The 27,427-nt window shown below is 44.8% G+C and overlaps 1 protein-coding gene across 1 annotated transcript in view; it reads left to right on the top strand.

The window, feature by feature from the left end:
- Positions 1–27,427, top strand: part of MRPL52 (mitochondrial ribosomal protein L52) — a 179,880-nt gene that overhangs the window by 90,444 nt on the left and 62,009 nt on the right. The window lies entirely within an intron of this gene.

Raw genomic sequence — 27,427 nt, 5'->3', positions numbered from 1 at the left:
GCTCCAGGACTCAACTGACAGCAGGCCTCAGCGCTTTTAATATCTGGAAATTGGTATATAATAAATAATAGGAAGAGAGGCTGCAAGGCATAGTCCCAACAAACAAAAATGAAGTATTTTATTATATTACAATGAAGTTGCAACAAGAGCAGAGCAAAACAATACTTCATGAGCAGCTGAAATAAAGAGCCATACATTTAATGTAGAAGAGACAGGGGATGTCGTGACACACACAAAAATGACAGAACGTTTGAAGAACAAATGATCCCCCATTACTTTTCTTCTTTTTTTAAAAAAAAGTCAACCCCAAAGATCTTATTTTATGGGACGAATGGTTTGGGAGACGATTTGTTGCCTTGGAAACTGAAGACCAGAGGGAGCAACTGTTTATGAGCAGTTGGAACAGACCATGGGATATTATTATTATTTTTAATTTAAACGGTTTTTGTGTGTGTGGCTTTTTTATTTCTTATATTGTATTTTATTATATTACAATTTGAATTCCATAGGATACCGTATAAAGCACAATGATAATTAACAAAATACAATTTTAACACTAAAATAAAATAATATAAAATACAATATGAGAAATAAAAGCAGCAATGAAGATGTTACGATAATGAAGCAATGCAGCTGCAAAGTCCTAGCTTGAAGTGTAAACATGATGGGAATGTTGGGACTGCTGTGGGAACAGAGGGGCAGTCATTTCACAGTGCGCAGCACCGGAATTACCTCACAGTATAATATGAGCTGTACAGGATGTACAGGGAGTGTTTGTCACAACACTGCTGGAGTATGGAGAAAGCAGCCACGTTTTCTGTAATACTGCAAAGACAGAAATAAAAGCATGTAAATACGTTTCTGTCTATCTCTTTCCCCTGCCTGGGGAAGGCAGGAAAGAGGGGTGTGTTCTTCTCACGTTTGAGAAGAATCACCGATCGAGACCTTGCCTGCGTCTGCTGGGGAATGCAGCCAGGGAGGTCAACAGGAATTCAAGCCGGGTGCCTGGACTGCTGCCAGCTTCTCGTGAGAAGGGCTTGAAATTCCATCAGAAGATTCATTTACAAATCACAGAACAGCTAGCACAGTATATTGCAATGGCTACAGCAGGCAGAAAAATCATTACATAGCCAGAGGTTATGTTAATAAACAGCACCACAACAGGGCAGGTTAAGGAATGGCTTTGTTTACTGAAAATCTTTTATAAATGGAAAGTTTGGGATCTGGAGTGAACCAAATCCTACAAATCAGGACTGAACTTCCTGCACTTGAACTGACGTGTGTGTTTCAGTCCTGCTTTGTGTAGGGTTCATGCGTACGGGTTAAATTCCTAGTGGGAACTTAATTTTCACATGCTGTGTTTATTAGAAAAATGAAGTAATACAAAAGTATGACGTATACTAAGCAGAAACACCAAAACAACTCTCATAAGTTACATAATTTATAACACCTTGCTGAAAATGGCCACATTACCGTATTAAATAATAAAGAAGTTGGAGGGGAAAGTGGGAAGTCCAGAGATTTGGGGGAATGTCTAAATGTGGATATGTAATTTGTACTGTTATGATCAGTGCTTTTTTGAGGGGGGGAGAAATGCAGGGTATGCATACCCCTAAACATTTTGTGAATCTTTGTACTTTTGTCCATTTACCATACAGTATTTATTTCCCCCAATTTGAACTATAAAATGGTGATTTTCTTGAGTCAAAATGAGAGTATCTCTAAACACTTTTTTTAAAAGAAAAAAAGCACTGGTTATAATTTTATACAGTGGTGCCTTGGTTAACGAACTTAATCCGTTCTGGAAGTCCGTTCTTAAACCAAAACCCTTCTTAAACCGAGGTGTGCTTTCCCTAATGAGGCCTCCCGCCGCCGGTGCCCTTCCACCATTCGGCTTCTGTTCTTAGACCGAGGTAAAGTTCGCAAACCGGGACACTACTTCCAGTTTTGCAGAGTTCGTAAACGGAATCATTCATAAACAGGGCTGTTCTTGAACCGAAGTCCCACTGTATTTGTAAAACCAAATAAAAATTATTTCAAAAAAGAGGGAGATAAAAATGGCCACATGATGGCAGCAGAGAACTACGAAAGGTGCTGTGGTTTTTAGATCTGTGAGGAGGGACAGGCAATTTATCAGAAATTAGTGTGAAGAGAAAATACTACAGTGGTACCTCGGGTTAAGTACTTAATTCTTTCCGGAGGTCTGTACTTAACCTGAAACTGTTCTTAACCTGAAGCACCACTTTAGCTAATGGGGCCTCCTGCTGCCGGCACGCCGCCAGAGCACTATTTCTGTTCTCATCCTGAAGCAAAGTTCTTAACCTGAAAGCACTATTTCTGGGTTAGCGGAGTCTGTAACCTGAAGCGTATGTAACCTGAAGCGTATGTAACCCGAGGTACCACTGTACTCTTCTTCTTTTCCCTATGGATGTAAACACCCAGCTAGTGTGCAGCAAAGTGGGAAGTAGATTGAGCATCCTTGGTCAGTGGCTTATAGGAGTTTCAGGTGATTTAGAATCATAGAATCATAGAGTTGGAATAGACCACAAGGGCCATCGAGTCCAACCCCCTGCCAAGCAGGAAACACCATCAGAGCACTCCTGACATATGGTTGTCAAGCCTCTGCTTAAAGACCTCCAAAGAAGGAGACTCCACCACACTCCTTATCAGCAAATTCCACTGTCAAACAGCTCTTACTGTCAGGAAGTTCTTTCTAATGTTTAGGTGGAATCTTCTTTCTTGTAGTTTGGATCCATTGCTCCGTGTCCGCTTCTCTGGAGCAGCAGAAAACAACCTTTCTCCCTCCTCTATATGACATCCTTTTATATATTTGAACATGGCTATCATATCACCCCTTAACCTCCTCTTCTCCAGGCTAAACATGCCCAGCTCCCTTAGCCGTTCCTCATAAGGCATCGTTTCCAGGCCTTTGACCATTTTGGTTGCCCTCCTCTGTACACGTTCCAGTTTGTCAGTGTCCTTCTTGAACTGTGGTGCCCAGAACTGGACACAGTACTCCAGGTGAGGTCTGACCAGAGCAGAATACAGTGGCACTATTACTTCCCTTGATCTAGATGCTATACTCCTATTGATGCAGCCCAGAATTGCATGGGCTTTTTTAGCTGCCACGTCACACTGTTGGCTCATGTCAAGTTTGTGGTCAACCAAGACTCCTAGATCCTTTTCACATGTACTGCTCTCAAGCCAGGTGTCACCCATCTTGTATTTGTGCCTCTCATTGTTTTTTTTTTTTTTGTTTTTTGCCCAAGTGCAATACTTTACATTTGTCCCTGTTAAAGTTCATCTTGTTTGTTTTGGCCCAGTTCTCTAATCTGTCAAGGTCGTTTTGAAGTGTGATCCTGTCCTCTGGGGTGTTAGCCACCCCTCCCAGTTTGGTGTCATCTGCAAATTTGATCAGGATGCCCTTGAGTCCATCATCCAAGTCGTTGATAAAGATGTTGAATAAGACCGGGCCCAAGACAGAACCCTGTGGCACCCCACTAGTCACTCTTCTCCAGGATGAAGAGGAACCATTGATGAGCACCCTTTGGGTTCGTTCGGTCAGTCAGCCAGTTACAAATCCACTGAGTGGTAGCATAGTCAAGACCGCATTTTACCAGCTTCTTTACAAGAATATCATGGGGCACCTTGTCAAATGCCTTGCTGAAATCAAGGTAGGCTACATTCACTGCATTCCCTTCATCTACCAGGCTCGTAATTCCGTCAAAAAACGAGATCAGGTTAGTCTGACATGACTTATTTTTCAGAAATCCATGCTGACTATTGGTGATCACAGCATTCCTTTCTAGGTGCTCACAAACTGTTTGCTTAATGATCTGCTCCAGAATCTTCCCTGGTATTGATGTCAGACTGACTGGGCGGTAATTATTTGGGTCCTCTATTTCCCCCTTTTTGAAAATAGGGACAACATTTGCCCTTCTCCAGTCTGCCGGGACTTCGCCTGTTCTCCAGGAATTCTCAAAGATGACTGCCAGTGGTTCTGAGATCACATCTGCCAGTTCTTTTAATACTCTTGGATGCAGTTCGTCTGGCCCTGGAGACTTGAATACATTTAGACTAGCCAAGTATTCTTGTACTATCTGCTTAGTTATTCTGGGCTGTGTTTCCTCTGCTGAATCATTTGCTCCAAATTCTTCACGTCGGGCATTGTTTTCTTTATTGGAGAAGACTGAGGCAAAGAAGGCATTGAGGAGTTCAGCCCTTTCTGTGTCCCCTGTTTGCATTTCACCATCTTCTCCTCTGAGTGACCCCACTGTTTCTTTGTTCTTCCTTTTGCTACGGACATACCCATAAAAGCCTTTTTTATTGCTTTTAACCTCTCTAGCAAGCCTGAGTTCATTCTGTGCTTTAGCTTTTCTGACTTTGTGTCTACATGTGCTGGCTATTTGTTTGAATTCCACTTTGGTGTTTTCCCCCCTTTTCCAGTTTTGTACACATCCTTTTTTAATCTTAACTCAGTTAAAAGTTCTTTAGATAGCCACCCTGGCTTCTTTAGGCACCTTCCATGTTTCCGTCTCATTGGTATTGCCTGAAGTTGTGCTTTTACTATCTCCCTCTTAACAAACTACCAGCCATCATGCACTCCCTTTCCTCTTAGTATTACTGTCCATGGGATCTCACCCAGCACTTCCCTAAGTTTTATGAAGTCAGCTTTCTTAAAGTCAAGAAATTGAGTCCTAGTATGCTTGGCTGCTCCTTTCCGCTGTATAGTAAACTTCAGAAGAGCATGATCACTCGCGCCTAATGATCCTTCCACTTCTACCCCACTAACCAGGTCATCAACATTGGTTAGGACCAGATGTAAAATGGCTGTTCCTCTTGTTGCCTCTCCCACTTTCTGGACAATGAAGTTGTCTGCAAGGCCATTGAGGAATCTGTTTGACCTTATGCTCTTGGCTGAGTTTGACATCCAACAAATATCCGGGTAATTGAAGTCCCCCATTACTACTATCTCCCTTCCTTTTGCGTGCTTGGCCATCTGTTCCAGGAAGGCATCATCTATGTCCTCCGTTTGGCTTGGGGATCTATAGTAAACTCCCACAATGAGGTCTCTGTTATTCTTCTCTCCCTTAATTTTGACCCAAATGCTCTCACTTTGGCTTTGAGGTTCTAAATCTTGGATCTCTTCACAGGTATACACATCCCTGACATATAACGCCACTCCTCCTCCTTTCTTGTCTGGTCTGTTTCTCTGAAATAGATTGTATCCCTCCATTATTACATTCCAATCGTGGGACTTATCCCACCAGGTTTCAGTGATGCCTATTATGTCATATTTAGTTTGCTGTACCAAGAGCTCAAGCTCATCTTGTTTATTTCCCATGCTTTGCGCATTAGTGTACAGACATTGAAGTCCATTAATCATTCCCCCGTGTCTCTTATTTAAGGATTTTTTCCTCCCTCCACTAGGTCTGCGTGCTGTTTGCTCCATTTGGTCTATGGCATTTGGATGATCATCTTCATCAATTGATAGACTCCTACCTACAGGAGCACTGTCTCCCTCCCCCACATTAGTCAGTTTAAAGCCCTCCTGATGAGGTTTCTTGTATTTTTGGCAAAAACATTCCTCCCAACCGTTGTGAGGTGCAGCCCACTTTAACCTCAGTGGTCCAGCAAGGAACTGGGAGTGAATACATCTCACAACTTTCCCTCCTGACTTTTGAACTATATTCTCGAACTATACAGACACTACCTGCAGGCAGGCCACAATTTTGCATTTAATTTTTTTTTTATTTTTGCAATTTACCCCAAACGTTCTTGGATGAAGCTGGTGATGTGGGCACATTTCAATCTATGCCCTTCAGACCCGGTTTGGGGACTGATCACCTTGCTTGATGACCTTTGCTGGGAGAGGCGCAGATCTCTCAGTGACATGCAGTGCTACCAGCCATACAAATCTTTTGAACTTAGGCCAGGAGGTCTGGCATTGTGATGGCTCTGGCCTCACCTGTGGGATAAGTTCAGAAAGGCTTAGTGCTCAGGATTCATCCTTGCCTCCCGTTCTCTTAAACAACCACAGAGGGTAGCGGTGATGCAGTATGCAGAAAAGCAAGAAAGCAGGTTGCAGAAGTTGCTAGCAATGTGGAAATAACTAAAGAATTGAAGTCTCCAACCACTGGGGTTATGCATCGCACATTAATTTGGTTACAGGTGGTCTGCCGTAGTTGAAACAAAAAATAAATAAATCCTTCCAGTAGCATCTTAGAGGCCAACTAAGTTTGTTATTGGTAGCTCATGCTACTGGAAGGATTTTTTAAATTATTTTGTTTCGACATTAATTTGGGTTACCTTGAAGTAAAATGCTTGAGTTCTGAATATGTCCACATGAGGGCAGCAGAGGATTTGGTATGAATCTAGCGAGTTGACGCTTTTATGGGAAGGTGTTGGTCATTTGCAGAAAATTAATGAGGTGCCAGGCAAAAATATTCCTCTTCTACCTGGCCTTTGGTTAAATAAACAATCTATGGCCTTTTAAACTGTGTGTGTGTGTAGCATTATTTTTGTTTGTTAATATGCCATATATTTTTGTGTTTTTATATTATAAAGTGCCCCTTAATCTTTGGAGGAAGGGCAGTATAGAAATGTAATTAATAATAATGAAGTGAATATAAAATGCTCCTGTTTGCTATCCTAGGTGCAAGAAAGGGGGAAGTGAAAGGAATCAATGGCATTGCATTCTAAATGGATAGAACTTTTTTTTTAATGAATATTTATTAGCATTTTCAGAAACCACACAAAAACAAAAATAGACAAAAAATAACAAAAATACAAAAATACAAAACTTAAAAACAATTAAAAACACATAAAATTTCAATTACTTATTTTCTTTTAACTTGTTTCTCAGACCTCCTCACAGCTCCCCTTCTTGTATTCCAATTTAAATTATCAGCTCAGCAAGTCCTTAACTTATTTCTCCACTTTAATTTAATAATTTATTCTAACATGTTGTTATTTTACTTTTCTTCTTTCTTCCATTTCCTCAATTTATTTTGCAAGCCTTATTTTCATTTAATTTAGACCATTTTAAAAACCAGTTTTGACTTCTCCAAACTTCAACATCAATACTTATACCTCCTTATTCATTCTTAAATATTTTTTCTAAAGTCGACCAAAATTTCCCTTCCACGACTTTCCCAATTTCCGTACAAATAGCAGAACCAAATAAACACAGAACAAATTATAATTATATACCCTTTGGATTCCCAGGCTCCACCCACCCTTTTCCCGGTTTCAGTCCCCAACAAATGTCCATCAGTCTCAATATACTGTTTAGCCTGGAGATCTCACATCCGAGGCTCTTAATTCTCTCTCAATTCCTCTCTGCCGGTCTTTTTGATTGTCCTTAATGTTAAACCCCAAATCTCGGAGAGGCTCCGGCCCAACAGGATCCATGTTTCTTCCAGCCAGACCTCCATATTTAAAAATAAAACCTATGGGGTACTCCAAATCTTGTTTCATACTCCTTTCAAGTCCAAATGTCCCCAGAGCTCCAACTTCCACCTTAATCAAATTTATAATCCTTCGGTCTTCAGATCTCCACATAAGGAGATCTCTCAGTTCTCCACTCTCCAATTCAGGCCAGACTTTCCACATCAAATTTTTATTTTCCTTTATTGCCATCATGTCAGGCCTCAAAGTACAACTCTCCTTTAACATCTGCAGAATTACAGCTCCTCCTTCCTTTTCTTCAGGGGCAACATATGTCTCCTTCTCCATATTCTCAAAATTCTCAAGTTTCTCTATTTGTCCAATTGAATAGGCTTCCTGTTTCGAATCCTTATCAGATTCAACAATGTTATTTACTGTTAAGTCCAGAGTTGTAACATTTGTAGCCAAAACATCGATTTGGCCTTGTAGCTTTCCCAAAAGAACAAATACTCTGTCCAATTCAGCCTGGATTTTCCCTCCTCCAGCCATTCCTGTAATGTCACTAAACCCCTCTAGGGGGATTTTAGTTCCTTAATATTCCTTTCAGCTTCACTCCGCAGAAGAAGCAGTACTCTCAGCACCGCGCCGCACCCCGTCCCCGTTCCGAAGCCTTTAAAAAAGGCTCCTTCACAGATTGGGGGGGGTGCAAATGGTGCCCGCCGAGTCACCACGCTCACAGGCTTCCGGAGCTCGGAGGAAATCCGCCATTAATCGATGGCGCTAACCTGGAAGTCCTGTTCCATATTATTCTCAACATTTTGAAGATTCCATGCAAGTTATCAACAACTGGAGTTTTACGGGCCCCAAATATCCCAGAAATAATGGTCTTTTGGGCAGCCCAGGGACCAGGGCCTTCCATATGTTGCTGGACTCCCAACTCCCATCAGCCCCAAAGGGCAGGGGTGATGGGAGATGTACCAGTAGTCATCATTATCTGTAGGACCACAGGTGCCCCATTCTTGGTCTAGCATTTTCCTTCTAGTGCAGTGTTAAGCCAGCCAAGTTCCTGCCAAAAATTTTGGGCAACAACTTCCAGCAGCAGGGCATAAATTCAGCAGGTGAAGTTTTCCCCACAGCATGCAGATGCAGCAATGATGTAGCTACACTAATGAAAGGAGCTTCATATTTTCTCTTACTGTTTGCCATTTTGGTCACACCCAAGCTATACATTTAAAGCATATGACTTCCCCCAAAGAATCCCGGGAACTTGGATTCAATTCATTGCAGCTCTGTAAACCACCTGATAACTCCCCACTTGAATTCTTAGGCTCAGCTGTTTATTTTCAGCTGCAGGGCCCTGTAAAAGAAGTTGGCAACTGACCATAGTTTTCCGGCTGACTCATACCTGCCACCCCATAATACTGACACATGCCTCCTTCAGTTCATTGCGGCTCTCATACTCTCATTCCCTGTTGTGGTCCCTTTGATGGCTCCCCACTTGACCTAATAGGCTCAGCTGAGTTTTGTACAAAAGAGTTCGATTAAGTCTGCTTAAAAAGGATTGCTGAGATGTCTGTGTGTGAGGAGGTTAACAAGCCAGGGGCCTGTCTTTGTAACAATCAGTCAATCTGCAGGCATTACTGATTTTTTGCCAATTAGGTGGCTGTTAAACAACAGCAAACCAAGCCCCCCCCCATTGGTTGGAACCCCCCTCCTTGTTAGTATTAACTTTATATTCTTATTAGCCTTATGGGACGCGGGTGGCGCTGTGGGTAAAACCTCAGTGCCTAGGACATGCTGATCGTATGGTCAGCGGTTCGAATCCCCACGGCGGGGTGAGCTCCCGTCGTTCACTCCCAGCTCCTGCCCACCTAGCAGTTCGAAAGCACTCTTAAGTGCAAGTAGATAAATAGGTACCACTTTATAGCAGGAAGGTAAACAGCGTTCCGTGTGCTGCTCTGGTGCCGGCTCGCCAGAGCAGCTTCATCACGCTGGCCACGTGACCGGAAGTGTCTTCGGACGGCACTGGCTCACCGCCTATAGAGCGAGATGAGCACACAACCCTAGAGTCAGACATGACTGGCCCATACGGGCAGTGGTACCTTTACCTTTTCCTTTAAACAACAGCAAACCAAGTCCCCCCCCCCATTGGTTGGAAACCCCCTCCTTGTTAGTGTTAACTTTATATTCTTATTAGCCTTATATTATTAACTCACACAATCAAAAGTTAGAAACGAACTTCTCAATAGAGTAAAGCAATGGCTTAAACTAAATATTGGGCTTTTTCCACCCCACATTTCAATGTACAGAAACCACACAGCAACGACAGCAGGCCTTTTCTGCCCCCCCTTTCCACTGATTGTGTCCCACAGTTGAAAACCACCTTTCCATTCTCCCTGGGGTTGGCACATTTTATTTTATTTTTTGTCTCTAAAGTCTGACACACAAAAAGCACAATTTAGCAGGAGGAAAATTTGATGCCAGGATACACTTTCATTGCTGAATTTCTGTGCCTCTCAGACTACTGTTACCGGTACAGAAGTAGAGTCAGAAAAGCAGGTGGCAACCCTAAACCCCACCAGTCCTTTGCCCTCCTGCCGGCCAGATCCTCACTCCCTGGCAACGTTGCCCCTGCCAAGTCTCACTGCCAATGAAAATCCCCCCTTCTGAAATCCCCTTTTCTAGGCAATCATAAACAGTGCAAGAGCCCTGCCTCTTTTGCACCTGGCCACTTGAGGATGGATGGATGGATGGATGGATGGATGGATGGATGGATGGATTGATTGCATTTCTATCCCACCTTTCCTCCAGCAAGCTCACGGTGGCATACATAGTTCTGATCCCCATTTTATCCTCTCAACAACCCTGTGAAATAGGCTGAGAGTGAGTGACTGGCCCAAGGTTACCCAATGAGCTTCATGGCTGAGTGGAGATTTGAACCCTGGTCACCCAGGTCCTAGCAAGACACCCTAACCACTACACAACACTGCCTCTCACTGAAGAGTCTCATCAACCCACTTCCCTCTGAACTCCATTTTCATGGCTTCTCAGTGTGGCTTTCAGAGCTGGCCCTAGAACCCAGAAATCCTGGTTCCCAGCTCACTTGGCAATAACTCATTGGAGCAGAGGCCAGATAATCTGGCTTGTCTGTGCCCAGCCAGCAGATCTGCTGTCCTCCACTTTATCTCTTCTCTACCAGTTTGCACTAGGACCCTGGGGTCCTGGCTTGCACCCTCCCTCAACCCGCCAGCTCTCAGCCATCTTTTAGAACTCAGGAACACTTCTTAGGAGAACTCTCCTCTTCCCAAGGCAAACCTACTCTGCTGGCTAACCTTCCCTGCGAATGTTGCAGATAGAAAGCAGGAACCCAAGCAAACTTTGTACTCCATTTCCCTTGAAGGTGTGTGTTATGTACTGAGTTGAATAGGATCCAAACTGCAGCAGTCTGATTGGTCCTAGAACAATAGGATCCAAATTGCAGCAGTCTGATTGGTCCTAGAACAATAGGATTCAGAATGCAGCAGTCTGATTGGTCCTAGAACAATGCAGCAATATGATTGGTTGGCAGGAACCACCCAATCATGCTCCAGATATAAGTGAATCCACAACCTGATTGGCTTACAGTAGAATTCCAGAATTAGCCAATCATGTGCAGCCCATTGTGTAAATAATGTATATAAAGCAGATACTTTGAGGGGACATTCATTCATTCCTCCTCACCACTATGAGCTGAATAAAGAGCATGAAATCACTTTGCGACTCTGAGTATATTTCAGTGTGGAAGGGACTCCTCTCTAAGCTGAAGCACCCCAACTTTCTGTGCAATGGTTGGTCGAGTCCTTAGGAGCACTCTAAGCCATTAAATCCCCCCCCCCTTCCTACTAAGATGTGCTCTGAACATCTGAGCCATCTGCCTAAAAACAGCTGCCAAAAACTTTGCTCCCAGTAAGCTGCCTTGCTCTAAACCATTAGGCAACGCTGGTGATTGTAACCCATTGCAACCTAGTTGGTTCAGGGAATCTCTACTTACAACCGGGAAAGAAACCATGGAGAACCACTGCCAGTCGGTTTAGATAGCCCTGGACTAGGTGGACCAATGACCTGACTCAGTATAAGGCAGCTTCCTATGTTCACATAAGAGCTTAGGCGGAGTCCCAATTCCCTGCACACACAAAACACGCTCCTTGCAAAGCTTGGGCTTCCTTTTATTCTAGACTGCCATAGCTAACTTTCCTTCTGACCCACAGTGGCTGGGTCTCAACACCCCACTGCTATGGCTTTCTAGGGCCCTTCAAACACAACATAGGAAGCATGCTCCTGGACTGGGCCAATGGTCCATCTAGTGCATCATCCCATTCTCACAGTGGGCAACCAGATGCTCATGGAAATCCCACAGACAGGACCTAAGCGCAACAGTGCTCTCCCCACTTGTGAGTGCCCAGCAACTGGCATTCAGAGCCATGCTGCCTCTGACAAGCTACAGACAAGCCTTCTGGAAATGTCCCCTTCCTGCTTTATAACTCAGGAAACCTGACTTAGATAGGGATGGAACTTGAAAATTCTGGGTCAAAACAAAGTCCTTCACATCCTCGCCCAGAGCTGAGGACAGAACCCAGGAGCCCTGGCTCTCACCTGCTCCAGCTTACCTTTCCTTTCCAAAGCTGGGGCTTCAAATTTGTTGCTCCACACCCCTCCATGGGCACAGGAGCCAATCCTACTCCTGCTTAAATGCATCCCAGTCCTGCTGTTGCTCTAAACCACTTGGCAACACTACCCTCCCCAAGCTAAAACAAGATTGTTTCCCCTACCTGTTTTCCTGGGAGTAGGAATAAGTCAGCTATGGAGAGTTTAGGCTTTCAGAAGTGCCCTAAGTTGTTCTGTCCCACTCCTCAGTTCATTCCAGCCAGAATCCAGGGGTCCTGCCTGCCTCAGCTCTGGCAATGCTTGGGAAGGGGTCTTTCTCTTCCAAAGGACACCCCCTGACTTTTGGAGCAGAGAGCAGGACCCAGGAGCCTCGGCTCCTCAGAGCCCTCATTCTTCAACCTTCTGGTTCCTTGTTTGCACTTGCTGTTTTGGAGTTAGCCCAGGGCTGCTTCCAAAGACTTGGGAAACATTGCTCCCTGGTGACTCCCCTGAAGCCAGATTCTCCTGCTGGGGGACAAGCAGTTGCCCAGCTGAGCACCAGGCTGGCTGAGGTAGAGAGCCTTTTTCTCCAAGCCAGATTCCCCGAAGCCTACAGCTGAGCCACGTGAATCTTTCAGTTTCCTCCCGGTTTCCCCTCCAGGAAGCTACCTTGAAGCATACTGCAAAGGTGGGTGGCCAGGATTCTCACAGCTGAGTATCAGGCTCCAGGCAAGCTTTCAGGTAGCCTTTTCACTGCCTTCCACTTCACTGAAGCCTGGGACTCTCCTGGGAGGTCATAAATCTTTCAGCTGAGCATCATGCTTGCAAAAGACTTTCTGGTATCCCCCTGGCTTGCTGACAGCTTTGTGAAGCCAGTTGCTCACCTGGGAGGGCAGGAATGTCCCTGCTGAGCTCGGGCACCTAACCTGTCCCAGGTCAGGTTTCTCAAAGCTGAAAATCCCAACTAAGCACCAGGCTTAGGGCAGCTTATTGTGTAGCTCAGTGAAGCCTGCTGTGCTCATATAGGAGATCAGGCAAGCCCCTTCCACTCTGGCAGCTTCTTGGAAACCTGCCACTTATCGGGGGAACTCGGCAATCTCCTAGCTGAATGTTAGGCTTGGGGCTGACTTTCAGATATCTCCCTTACTCCCTGTCAGCATCCTTGAAAACTGGTACCCATCTGGGAGGATGGGGTGGCAACAGTGCACCTGAACACCCAACTCCAAGAAGACTTCCAGGGTCCTTTTGCTCATCAACAGATTCTTACATGCATCCTGCTCAGCTAGGAGGGGAAGAATTGTCTTTATAATTGTCAGCCTTCCGGAGAGGTTGCTACCTTTCTCTCTGATGGCTACACGGAACATTATGCTCACCCAGGAAGTGAAAAACCTCCCAAATGGGAGGATAAGTCTGGGGAAAGCTTTTAAGTAGCCCACTTTTTCTGCCTCAGGTTCATTGAAGCTCACCTACTCCACACTATAAAAAAATTCCTTCCAGTAGCACCTTAGAAACCAACTAAGTTTGTTATTGCATGCACACAAAAGCTCATACCAATCACAAACTTAGTTGGTCTCTAAGGTGCTACTGGAAGGAATTTTTTTTATTTTGTTTCGACTATGGCAGACCAACACGGCTACCTACCTGTAACTACTCCACACTAACTTTGTTGAAGCAAGCCGCTGTTTTGCCAGGGAATCGGAGATCTCTTGACTGGGATAGCTTGGTTGGTTAGAGCTTGGTGCTGATAACACCAAGGTTGCAGGTTTGATCCTCGTATGGGACAGCTGCATATTCCAACACGATCCTCAGGGTCCCTTCCAACTCTACAGTTCTATGATTCTATGAACCAGGCTTGGTCCAGGCTTTCAGGTGAAGCTCTTTCCACCCCACAAGAGCTTCCATAAGGTTAAATGTGTAATGGAGAGGAGGCAAGCACTTAGGGTAGGGCAAGATGGCAAATAACTCCATCTGAGAAGGCCTCTTGCTCTGAGCTTGCCTCAGTACTTGGATCAGGTTCATCTGCTCTCACTGAAGCATTCACATGCCAAGTTTCTGGTAAGTAAACCAGACACTCCTTGCTTATCTTCAGGGAAGCTGATGGGATGGATCTAGGCTACCCTTTCCGCCTGCTCCAACTGACTGACATTAAGCTGGTGCCTGATTTGGAGATGCCCAGCTGGAGGGTGGAGGCAAGCAAGCCTTATGGTTCAGTCTCAGCTGGGAGGCCTGAATATCAATACAAGATACCTAAAACACAAATATTTATTTATCACGTTTATACCTTACGTTTTATCCGAGTTTGGAAGCCCACTGAGAAATGCTAGTCCACGTTCCTAGGCTTGTTTTCAGTCACACTGTGCCTGGAGACAGGGATTGATTTCGGAAATTCCCTTCCTCTAGCTTATCTATGTTTCGATCTTTCCAGAGCCCCAAAGTATTATTGATTGAGTTATAATGCTACTTACCTGCCCTTCACCTTAAGGTCCCAATGCAGGTGAAAACAAAAAGATACGCACTTCTAAAACAGATAAAACCATTACAATGATAAAACAGGTAAGACAAAAACATCAAGCAAAATGGAACAATATAAATCCCACAAAAAGGTGAGTCATAGAACCATAGAATTGTAGAGTTGGATCCCTCAAAACAAAATACTTTAAGTGTAAAGATGCTGGATGTATTTCTGTGCGGAGCGAGTTCCAAAATACACATAATCAAACCTTTTCTTACTCACCCAACCAAAGTCTGGAGCTGATTGAAGCAAGTGGTCCTTTGCTACTGACCTGCCACCTGTTTCCCTTTGGATGTCATTTCTGTTCTAATGGGGGCTTCAGAGATTTCCCCCCTAATCATGCTCTCAGAAAAGAAGCCAAAAAAAAAAGAAATTACAGTTATCACGTCCTTGGAGCTGACATGAAGTTCTGAAATATATTTTTTAGCATGGTTGAGTGAGGCCTAGGAGCTATAATTGGGATCCAAAACTGGTCATATGAAACATTCATCAGCACACAACTTCCCCTCCCCACCCCCAGTTGTTTGTGTTGACTTGTTTTCAAAATCCAAGCATTTATTTCCTGAGATACATATGGCTGTGAAATAGCAAAAATTGTTGCCGTTAACCTTGCCAAGGAAAAGCTCCAGCCATTTGTCTTCACTTACTTACCTAATTCTTAATTAATTAAGGATCTATTAATTATCAGTTAATTAAACTTAATCAAGTTTCTCTCTATGCTGCAATGAGCTAGGCCATGGTTTGGCTTAATCTGAAGGATAGACCTTGGGGAAATTCCCACCTGAAGATGATTTTGTTCCTTCTCAGCAGGGCAACCAAATCTCCATAGTTAGACCTAAGGTCCAAAAGATGTTTCGGAATGTCTTTAAATATTTCCACTCTTGACTGTTGTACTTCCAAAGTCTTCTGGTAATGCCAGCCGAAAATTTTGTCTCTCTCTTCTTTAGTTCGGAGGGTGATCAAACAGTCGCTTATTCTATTCTTCTCTTTCTTCCCTCCTCTTCCAAGTCTGAAGGCCCTCACAATTCTGAATGCCTCTTGCTCCAAGTCCAAGTCCCAAAAATCTGCAAACTTCTGCGTGAGAAAGTCTATCAAACTATCCTTCTCCAGTTCAGATAAAGCTCTGATCCTCAAATTCATCTGTTTTTACTTGAGCTCAATCATAGAAAGCGTCAACTTGTGGTCCTCAAGTTGCCTCTGTAGGGCTGGGACTCTCTCTTTCCAGTTGTGTTACTTTACCTTCCACTGCAGCTACTTTTTCCCTGGCTTCCTCTGTGGTCTGCCGTATTGAAGTAGATTCCTGTATCAGTTTCTCGATGGTTTCTCTGTTAGTATTCACCTTTTGTCCCAAATTATTTAAACTTTCTGTATTTAGATCAATTTTAGTAGTTGCAGCATCCACTTTCGCATTTGTCGTGTCTGCTTTCTTATTAAGCTGTTCCAATGAGTCATTTATCTTACTTAATGCAAGCGCTAAGGCCTCTTCTGATAACATTCCTCTTGGTTTGGGATGTGCTGGTACAGCCGCAGAGGAAACAGAGGGGCCAGATGCTGAGGCTCTCCTAGGTTGCTGCTAGGTCTTCCCAGACCTTGTTGTTTTTTCTGGAATTGACGAATCTATTTTTTTCCTTTCCATCTGCCATAACACTTAAGAAATTCAAGGTCAGTCCCACAGTCACTTTATTATTGATCTTTTCAACATCTTCTTTAGTTCTTCATGTACTACTATCCAAAATTTCTTAATTTCCTCATACCTCCACCACATATGTATTGTTGTCCCTATTTCTCCACCACATCTCCAACAGAAGTTGGATTTCAATTTATATATCTTTGCCAACTTAACTGGCGTTAAGTGCCACCTATAGAACATCTTTACAAACTTTTCTTTAATTGTATATGAGGCAGTAAATCGTATATCCTCTTGCCAGAGTCCATATTTTTTTTTTCACCCCAGAGGTTTCCCCACAAAACCCACTCTTTAGTGCTCATTTGGTAAAAAAAGTCCATTTGGGTTGCTGTGGAGTACTGCTTGCTCCAAATGAGCTTTAAAGAGCGGGTTTTCATGGAGAAAGCTCTGGAAGAAAAAGAAGTGCTCTGATCTGGGAGGAGTAGCTTCTGTCCAATGCCCAGGAGGCGACTGCAGGCATAGCACCCCTCCAACGGTGACCCCTCGGGAGGTACCCCTATTTGATGTAGTTCATATGGTCAGGTAGCCATCCAAGAGTTCCCCATGACACCTGGGGAGCTGGCAGGATAAGAGGCCTGCTTGGGTGAGAAGGGATGCTTTGCTGCTGAAAGGGCGCTAGCAGCCCACCTGCCAGGGCAGCCACTGAGACATAAAAGCCAGCAACACCTTCTGCCCTCAATAAATTTATTTCTAGAACCTCCGCTATCTGACTGTGTCCTCATCCACCTCAAGTAAGCCTAACGGGCCACAGATTTTCCTACTTGGGGCCACACGCACAATGACCCCCGGTCTTCTGTAGAGATTTGAAATGACAGAGAATCTAACAGATAATAATCAGCACTCCTGCCAAACTAGAAGCCTCCATGATTCTCTGGGGAGAAACCATGACATTTAAACCTTTGCAGGGATTGTAACCTGGATATAAAAGAGAGAGGACTTATTGAGGAGGTTTACAGATTCATTTTTAAAGCAGTTTTTCTACCACTACTGATGAATGTGAATGTTACAAGACAGGGGCTCCTCTACTCCTTGGGGAACATGTGTCATTGAGAGGAGCAATATTTCCTGACCAGAAAGCAGAATTCTGGGAAAGATTCTGGGAAAGCCTCATGTAGTTTCAGATAATATGATCAACGAGTTGGGATAAAGTTTGGGGACGTATAGGGCTTTAAAAGTTAAAACCAGCACCTTAAACCTGATCCTGTACTCCACCGGGAGCCAGTGCAGCTGGTATAGCACCGGGTGAATGTGGTCTCGCAGCGAAGACCCCGTAAGGAGTCTCACTGCAGCATTCTGCACCCGCTGGAGTTTCTGGGTCAGTCTCAAGGGCAGCCCCACGTAGAGCGAGTTACAATAATCCAGTCTGGAGGTGACCGTCGCATGGATCACAGTGGCTAGGTCAGGGCGAGAGAGGTAAGGAGCCAACTGCTTAGCTTGGCGGAGATGAAAAAATGCTGCCTTTGTTATAGCTGCAATCTGCGCCTCCATGGAAAGGGAGGTGTCGAAGATTACACCCAAACTCTTAACGGACGGTGCTGGCACTAATTGCACCCCCGCAAGAGATGGGAGTTGCCCCCCCATCCCATATCGTCCTGTCCCAACCACAGGACCTCTGTCTTCGAAGGATTTAGCTTCAACGGGCTCCCACGTAACCATCCAGCCACAGCTTCCAGACATCTGGTCAGTGTGTCTGGGGCCGAGTCAGGATGGCCATCCATCAACAGATAGAGTTGGGTGTCAGCAGTATACTGATGGCAACCCAGCCCTAAACTCCAGACAAGCTGGGTGAGGGGGCGCATAAAGATGTTGAAAAGCATCGGGGAGAGTATCACACCCTGAGGTACTCCACACACCAAGGAGTGGCGCGATGACAATTTCCCCCCCCCAAGCGCCACCCTCTGTCCCCGACCAGAGAGAAACGAGCGCAGCCATTGAAGGACTGTGCCCTGGATCCCCACGTCGGCAAGGCGGTGGTCCAGGAGTTCATGATGTCGAAAGCTGCTGACGGATCTAGAAGAATCAGCAGCCCCGACCCGCCTCAATCCAGCTGTCTACAAAGATCATCTGTTAGGGCAACCGGAGCCGTCTCGGTCCCATGACCCGCGCGGAAACTGGACTGGAATGGATCCAGAGCCGATGTTTCATCCAGAAACCTACCAAGCTGTTTGGCAACCGCTCTCTCAATCACCTTACCCAGGAACGGAAGATTTGAAACCGGGCGGTAATTGGATAGATCTTAAGGATCTAATGATGTTTTCTTTAAGAGTGGGCACACCACTGCCTCCTTCAGTTCCGCAGTAACCCAACCCACAATCAGGCTAAAATCTGTTACCCAACCAGCACTGTGGTGGCGCCAGAGCGTACCAACACCCACATCCCCACCCCAACACACCAACAATGTTGCTCATAACATTGGCAACATTGCTTATGAACCTTATACCTGACAAAGGCGTTACAAAGTCACTTCACACTGTCTCGCTGATCACCCCCCTATCGCAAACGACAGGCGGGATGGTCTGTCCTTGAACATGGCCTTCCACACCAACTGAGACCTAGGACCAACTGGCTAAATGCCAGATGGTCCAAAATACCCCAAACAAACACCTATATGACTACATATAGGAAACACTCTACAACCTACCCCCTACTCTTTAACCCAAATCTAACTCTAATCCCACTAGTCCACCCACCCACCACACCCTAGGTCAGCTCAACCACACTGGTTCTTTACACAACACGAAGAGAGAGACACAAGACAACCTGGACGGGTTGGCAGGGAATCGCCCCACATAATAGATAAGCAAGATGGCTAACCTAAAAGCAATTACATTAAATGTGAGGGCGCTGGGAAACCCCATCAAAAGAAAATGCATCACCTCATACATCAACACCATGAAACCACACATCACCTTCCTACAAGAAATACACAACCCACCCAAAGGGAGCAAACTCCTGAGTGACCCCGCTTCAGTCAACAGTGGGTCTCATGAGGCTCAGGGAAAGCTCACGTTTGCTTGCTAGAGAGGTTAAAAGCAACAAAAAAGGCTTTTATGGGTATGTTTGTAGCAAAAGGAAGAACAAAGAAACAGTGGGGTCACTCAGAGGAGAGGATGGTGAAATGCAAACAGGGGACACAGAAAGGGCTGAACTCCTCAATGCCTTCTTTGCCTCAGTCTTCTCCGATAAAGAAAACAATGCCCGACCTGAAGAATTTGGAGCAAATGATTCAGCAGAGGAAACACAGCCCAGAATAACTAAGGAGATAGTACAAGAATACTTGGCTAGTCTAGATGTATTCAAGTCTCCAGGGCCAGATGAACTGCATCCAAGAGTATTAAAAGAACTGGCAGATGAGATCTCAGAACCACTGGCAGTCATCTTTGAGAATTCCAGGAGAACAGGCGAAGTCCTGGCAGACTGGAGGAGGGCAAATGTTGTCCCTATTTTCAAAAAGGGGGAAATAGAGGACCCAAATAATTACCGCCCAGTCAGTCTGACATCAATACCAGGGAAGATTCTGGAGCAGATCATTAAGCAAACAGTCTGTGAGCACCTAGAAAGGAATGCTGTGATCACCAATAGTCAGCATGGATTTCTGAAAAATAAGTCATGTCAGACTAACCTGATCTCGTTTTCTGACGGAATTACGAGCCTGGTAGATGAAGGGATGCAGTGAATGTAGCCTACCTTGATTTCAGCAAGGCATTTGACAAGGTGCCCCATGATATTCTTGTAAAGAAGCTGGTAAAATGCGGTCTTGACTATGCTACCACTCAGTGGATTTGTAACTGGCTGACTAACCAAACCCAAAGGGTGCTCATCAATGGTTCCTCTTCATCCTGGAGAAGAGTGACTAGTGGGGTGCCACAGGGTTCTGTCTTGGGCCCGGTCTTATTCAACATCTTTATCAACGACTTGGATGATGGACTCAAGGGCATCCTGATCAAATTTGCAGATGACACCAAACTGGGAGGGGTGGCTAACACCCCAGAGGACAGGATCACACTTCAAAACGACCTTGACAGATTAGAGAACTGGGCCAAAACAAACAAGATGAATTTTAATAGGGATAAATGTAAAGTATTGCACTTGGGCAAAAAAAATGAGAGGCACAAATACAAGATGGGTGACACCTGGCTTGAGAGCAGTACATGTGAAAAGGATCTAGGAGTCTTGGTTGACCACAAACTTGACATGAGCCAACAGTGTGACGTGGCAGCTAAAAAAGCCAATGCAATTCTGGGCTGCATCAATAGGAGTATTAGGAGTAATAGGAGTAATAGGCATCTAGATCAAGGGAAGTAATAGTGCCACTGTATTCTGCTCTGGTCAGACCTCACCTGGAGTACTGTGTCCAGTTCTGGGCACCACAGTTCAAGAAGGACACTGACAAACTGGAACGTGTCCAGAGGAGGGCAACCAAAATGGTCAAAGGCCTGGAAACGATGCCTTATGAAGAACGGCTAAGGGAGCTGGGCATGTTTAGCCTGGAGAAGAGGAGGTTAAGGGGTGATATGATAGCCATGTTCAAATATATAAAAGGATGTCACATAGAGGAGGGAGAAAGGTTGTTTTCTGCTGCTCCAGAGAATCGTACACGGAGCAATGGTTCCAAACTACAAGAAAAAAGATTCCACCTAAACATTAGGAAGAACTTCCTGACAGTAAGAGCTGTTCGACAGTGGAATTTGCTGCCAAGGAGCGTGGTGGAGTCTCCTTCTTTGGAGGTCTTTAAGCAGAGGCTTGACAACCATATGTCAGGTGTGCTCTGATGGTGTTTCCTGCTTGGCAGGGGATTGGACTCGATGGCCCTTGTGGTCTCTTCCAACTCTATGATTCTATGATTCTATGAAGGTCGCCATGTGAATTCCCGATTATTGAAGGGCAGCATCAAGGATTCCTTCTTGGTCTTCAGCCAGGTGGTAGTCCCCTACTCTGACTGGAACATCGGCACTTCATACTCCTGTATGTTTACCCGCACAGCAGGCACCGTGGAGCCCACCCAGAGGCCTGAGGAGAAATCCCAGGGTGAAAAGTGATGCACACCCCTTTCTCAACCTATCCCAGTTTTCCCTCCCCAGCCTATCCCAGATTCAATAATATCCATGTAATTAGGTAGCCTAAGGCTGAATAAAAGAGAGCAAACTCGCAGATATCTCTTGATGTGATCACTTGATTGAGGTGGTGGGTGGGTTCTGGAAAGAAGTGGGGAATGGATTAATCTCCCTGCAAAATCGTGTTGAAGTTTGATTACTGTAGAAGCAAAGTGTGTTTAGCACATAACCATGAAGTTCACTAGAATGCTTTTGGCTAGTCACTGTCTATCCACATAACCCACCTCACCAGGGTTTTTTGAGGATAAAATGGGGAGGCAGAGTACACTGTATGCATACTCTCCCACATTCCTCATTTGAATATAAGGACATTTCTCACTCTCACTCCCTCCGCCATACGACCCTCCTCAATGTCACGTTTTTTATCTGTTGCCCACTGCTGCAAAACATTTCCTATCAGATGAAGGTTCAGACACTTGCCCTGGTGGCCCAGTCCACACATTTCAAGACCTCCCTAAATAGCTAATTTAGGGTGTTCTCGAAGCTACCAACCTGAGTTTGACCAAACTGCGGGAGGCAGTGGAAGACACACCTGTAAAATACATGGGTATGGCCCAAAACCACTAAAAAACAGCCTCAAAGTAGAATCATACCGCCCAATCTCATTAATAAACCAAGACTACAAGATATTCACATCAATCTTGGCCAACCGCCTAAAAATCTTTGTACACAAGTTAATAGCCCCAGACCAGACTGGCTTTGTCCCTGGCCGCAATATAACAGACCCCATCAGGAAACTACTGAACCTGATCAAACACAGCAAGGCAACTAAACTCCCATTGACAATTATGTCCCTAGACATCCTCAAAGCCTTTGATTGCTTAGAGTGGAAATACATATTAACAGTACTAACTAACATGAAATTTGGCCCCAACTTCCTACAAATCCTCAAACAAATATACTCCCAAATCTCAGCAAAATGCAGAACTAACAATATGGATTCTAATACTATAGCTATCCAAAGAGGCATGAAACAAGGATGCCCACTGTCTCCCTTCTTATTTATCCTGCCTCTGGAACCCTTAGCAATCCGAATCCGAGCAGCCACAGACATCAAGGGAGTGGAAATAAAAGGCAGAACCTATAAATTAAGGCTCTTTGCAGACGACCTAATGGTCACAACACCAGACCCCTTAAGCACAGCAACCTCCCTAATCAGAGAACTCAACACATTTGCAATGGTGCCGGGCCTACAGGTAAATTTTACAAAGTCAGAAGCTATGTGCTTCAACACCCCTCCTCACACCCAAAATGAACTCATGAAGGTCGCCAAAATAAAACTTTGCCACACCAAGTTCGGATACCAAGGGGTACAAATAACCAGAAACCTCAATAAATTGTACCTCCACAACTACAAGCCCCTGTGGCGACAAATTAACAAAGACCTAAAGAGATGGAACAACATGAATTTCACTCTCTCAGACAAAATAGCCATGATCAAAATGATCACCCTCCCAAAGCTAACCTACCTATTCCAAACCCTCCCAATCTGGATCCCCCCAACCCAACTCCGCAGTTGGCAGAGAAAACTACACTCTTTTTGTTGGAATTCTGCCTGGGTCAGAGGAATGTGCCACAACGTAGGCACCGGCAGATATTCCTTGTCGACCTCCCCGCTGCTACTCCCGGCAGATAAGCAGGCGAGGTCTCGGCGATTCTTCCCAGATGTGAGAGAAGAACACACCGTTCATTCTCTCTCCCCTTTGGTATCCCCAGGGAGGGGAAAGAAGCAGACAGAAATCTATTTACATTCTTTATTTCTGTCTCTTACATCAGTACAGAGAAACATGTCTGCACTCAACAGCAGTAAGAATGAACTCCACCCATGTACTTCCAGTACGGGTCACATGACACACACACTGAGCTAACATCCGGTGCTCAGTACAGAATGGACTGCCCCTTTGTTCCCATGGCAACAGTCACAAACATCCTGTTTGGCTTTCCAGCCACCTGCAGCTGACTGAGCTGCTAGAGCCTTTGCTTGCTGCTGCATTGCTGCTTTATGGTAACATACTCCCCCTAAAGTATCAATGCGTGCTGCGAGCAAAGCGTCATCCAGAGAAGAAAACAAACTGTTGTTATACTTATAACATTCCCCTGTTGTTTCAGTTCCACCCTTGGAACTACCCGCCACTGGTTTAACCAATGTACCTCTCTGGTTGTGTGACTTCCAAGGAATGAGTGCATTTGCATTACCTTGGTTAACAACTCTCTGTTGTGCCTTTGTCTCTGACTTAGACACAGCTTCAATCTCTCCTCAATTGTTTACAACAGCAACAGCTAAGTTTGCAAACTCTTGTGAATACCTCTTGGCTGGTACACCCTTCGTTGCTCTCTCAGACCTTCGTACAAGGTGCTGTTCTTCACTGCTTTCTGGTTCAGCCTCTGAACTCTCTGGAGAACCAGTACTAAGCTTAATCAGTGGTTCATCCTCCTGAGGGTCTAGTCATTATGTGAGATTTCCTCTCAATGACTGTGACAACAGCTCCCTGAGCTATCGCTGTCATCATCAGTACTACTGAACTCAATAAGATCAACATCAACATCATCATCATCATCATCATCAGAATCAGAATCATCTCCAGTGGGAAATGTGTGAACAATCACTCTCTCCTGTTCAGGAGCACTCTCTAGAAATTTTGTGAGAATCACCTGACCAGATTCAGACAAAATTACTCTGTAGAGACCCTTTTCATAACCCACAAAAATGCCTCTGGCATTCTTTACCCCACCTGGAGTTTCTGTTCTCACATGAGACCCAAAAACCTTGAAATGGGCAACTGAAGGTTTTCTATGGAACAGTTTCTCAAAAGGAGAACATCCCAACTCTTTTGAAACCTTTCTCAACCACGTATAAGTGTATGACATCAGCGACTCCGCCCAGAATTCATTTGGCAGATGCGAACTAAGTAATTGCGCATGCATTCCCTTTTGCAATTCTCTGTTCACCCTAACACAGACACATCTCTTCCATGCTTCTTCGGAACTAGCAATTTTGTGTCTTATCCCTTTCTTCTGCAGGAACCTCTGGAAACCCGGTAAAAGAAAAAGTGGCTTCTCATCTGTACAAAGACAAGCAATATTAGCATCATGCATATTTTTAACCTTGTCACAAAACTCTTTAAACCTTTCTAAGGCTTCTTTTGGTTTCTCCAAAACATAAACCCAGACATAATTTGTGAAAGAATCCACACACACAAGGTAATATTTTGCATTGCCTCTAGATGGTGCTAGAGGACCAATCACATCAGCATACACCCACTGAAATGCTCTGTCGACCCTCGAGGTCACCTTCTTGGTGTTCTTCTTGGTCAGACCTGCAAAAGAAATCACGTTAGAATCACAAGAATTACATTCCATGTAATCACTTTGATCAAAAGTCAACAAATACAGTCCATCTTTCTCTTTGGCAGAAAGATACAACTCTCCATCTTTGTAGATCTCGCATCTTTCAGCATCATAGGACAGTTTTAGTCCCTTCTTAGCAATCTGCGAAACGCAGATTGAACTTCAACTCTGGAACCAAGTAAACATTGTTTATAGTCAAGTTCAGACTTTTAAGATACACAGTTCCAATCCCGGTCGCTTCCAATTTCTGACCGTTGGCTTGTTGCACAGCGAAGCTTTGCTTCTTAAACGTCGAAAATAGCTGTCTGTATCGACACATGTGCTGAGTACACCCAGTGTCTAGGATGAAAGAGTTCCCTGCTTCTGGTGTGCCTTTTAGCGACATCAAAGCCTTTGCAGTCTTTGCCTTTGAGATGGTATGACTTTTGCCTGACGCCTCAGACTTTGTGGAGCTCACCTTGGCTCCTTTCTGCTGACGTGGCTTCTTGCAGTTCCGCTGAATATGCCCAGTCTGTCCACAATTGTAACATCAGACAACGTTTAACGCTACAGCATTTTCTCCAGTAGCAACAGCAGTGGGGGTGTTAGAACTCCGTTCTTCCCTCCCCCTATCTTTCACTTCCAGTGCTGCAAGTCTGTCATGTTCATTAAGAACAACCGCATAGACCCTCTCAGAGGTCAAATCGTTCGCTGGAAGGGACCCAAGCTGACTGGCAACGGTTTTGTAAGTCCGATTCAGGCTGTTTATCACCATGAAGCAAAACACTTCCTCCTGCAGACGGAAATTACGTTCCACCATCTGTTGCCGCAGATATTTCATTTCCGTCAGGTGCGCTTGAACATCTCCATCAGGCGCAAGCCTCAGATTGGTCAGCTTTTCAAAATACAGCAACGCTGAAGAACCTGCATCTCTCTGATGTGTCCTTCGCAAAGTGTCCCAAACCTCTCGTGCGTATTGTAAATCCTGAATATGCACAAGCTGGGAATCTGAAACACACAGAATTATAGCCGTCCTGGCTTTCACATTCTGTGACTCCCAAGCACACGTTGGTGCTGCAGGAATAGGGTTCTCAATCACCCCAAACAGTCTCTGATTCTGCAACAGGGCCTTCATCTTAATAGACCAAGATGAATAATTGTCATTAGTTAAAAGAGGTGGGCTAGGCAGGGCTCCCCCTTTCTTGGCATCCATTTTGAGTCCTTGCTTTAAAATCTCACTCTCAAACCTGCTAAAATCCAATAGCTGGTTTGTTTATGCTCTTGGCCTCTGGCAGCTCTCAACGCTGGCTGCTTTGGAAAGTCCCTTTCCAACAGTTCATGAGATACTGTAGCCAAAACATTCCATTGTTTTCGCCTCTCTCATGCACAGCCTTACAGTAAGTTTCCACTTCACTGACGAGCGTTGCTTAGCAACAGTGCATTCCTTTCTTGTACAGGAAACCACAAGAATTTCTGGAATGCAAGCCTCTTCCCACTCGGAGCTGTTTTTCCGAAACGATGCTCCCGTGAACCAGAGAATAACTCAATCTGCGTTCACTCATTTAAGCCCGAAATTCTCATACCTTGGGCTCCGTGGCTTGGCTGTCACTTCGTCTGGGCAGCTTCTGGCTGTAGGCTGTAGGTGCAGAGGATCAACCTCTCATTGCAGACCTCCATGGAGCGATGAAAACAGCAGCTCTGCTACTGTTGTTGCAGACTTCCATGGATCGAAAAAACCATCAGCCATCCTCTGCTACCACTGTTGGAATTCTGCCTGGGTCAGAGGAATGTGCCACAACGTAGGCACCGGCAGATATTCCTTGTCGACCTCCCCGCAGATAAGCAGGCGAGGTCTCGGCGATTCTTCCCAGATGTGAGAGAAGAACACACCATTCATTCTCTCTCCCCTTTGGTATCCCCAGGGAGGGGAAAGAAGCAGACAGAAATCTATTTACATTCTTTATTTCTGTCTCTTACATCAGTACAGAGAAACATGTCTGCACTCAACAGCAGTAAGAATGAACTCCACCCATGTACTTCCAGTACGGGTCACATGACACACACACTGAGCTAACATCTGGTGCTCAGTACAGAATGGACTGCCCCTTTGTTCCCATGGCAACAGTCACAAACATCCTGTTTGGCTTTCCAGCCACCTGCAGCTGACTGAGCTGCTAGAGCCTTTGCTTGCTGCTGCATTGCTGCTTTATGGTAACATATCTTCTCACATAAAAAACAGAAATAGGCAAACTACCCCCAACCACATCCCCACCAATCCCCCTGGCATACCACCCATTATTCCACCATGCAGCACAAAACCTCCAGATAAAAATCTGGCAAACCAAAGGTTTATATCGCCTAATAGACTTTTATAAAAATAACAAACCTTTCTCAACACAAGAAATACAAGACAAACTAGAAGACACCCAAATGCCCTGGTTAGCACAACAACAACTACACGCCCTCTTAAACAACCCAGCGGTAAAATCAGCAGCAACTAGGCCCCTGACAACCTTCGAAAACCTCCTCCTAACAACAAAGGGAAACGGTAAAGGGATGGTATCCGCAATATAGAAAATACTACTCCAAAATCCCACAAACCCCCTAGACGCAATCAAAAAACAATGGGAGAATGACATAGGCTATGAGATTAACCCGACTCAATGGACCAGAATGTGGTCTAAACCCCCCTTTAAATCCATATCAACAAAAAGAAAATAACTCACTCTGAAACTCAACTACAGGTGGTACCTAACACCAAGAAAACTAGCGCTA

The sequence above is a fragment of the Podarcis gaigeae genome (genome assembly GCF_964106915.1).
Source record: "Podarcis gaigeae genome assembly, chromosome: 13".
Taxonomy (NCBI): domain Eukaryota; kingdom Metazoa; phylum Chordata; class Lepidosauria; order Squamata; family Lacertidae; genus Podarcis; species Podarcis gaigeae.
This window is presented reverse-complemented; position numbering and strand designations above follow the sequence as displayed.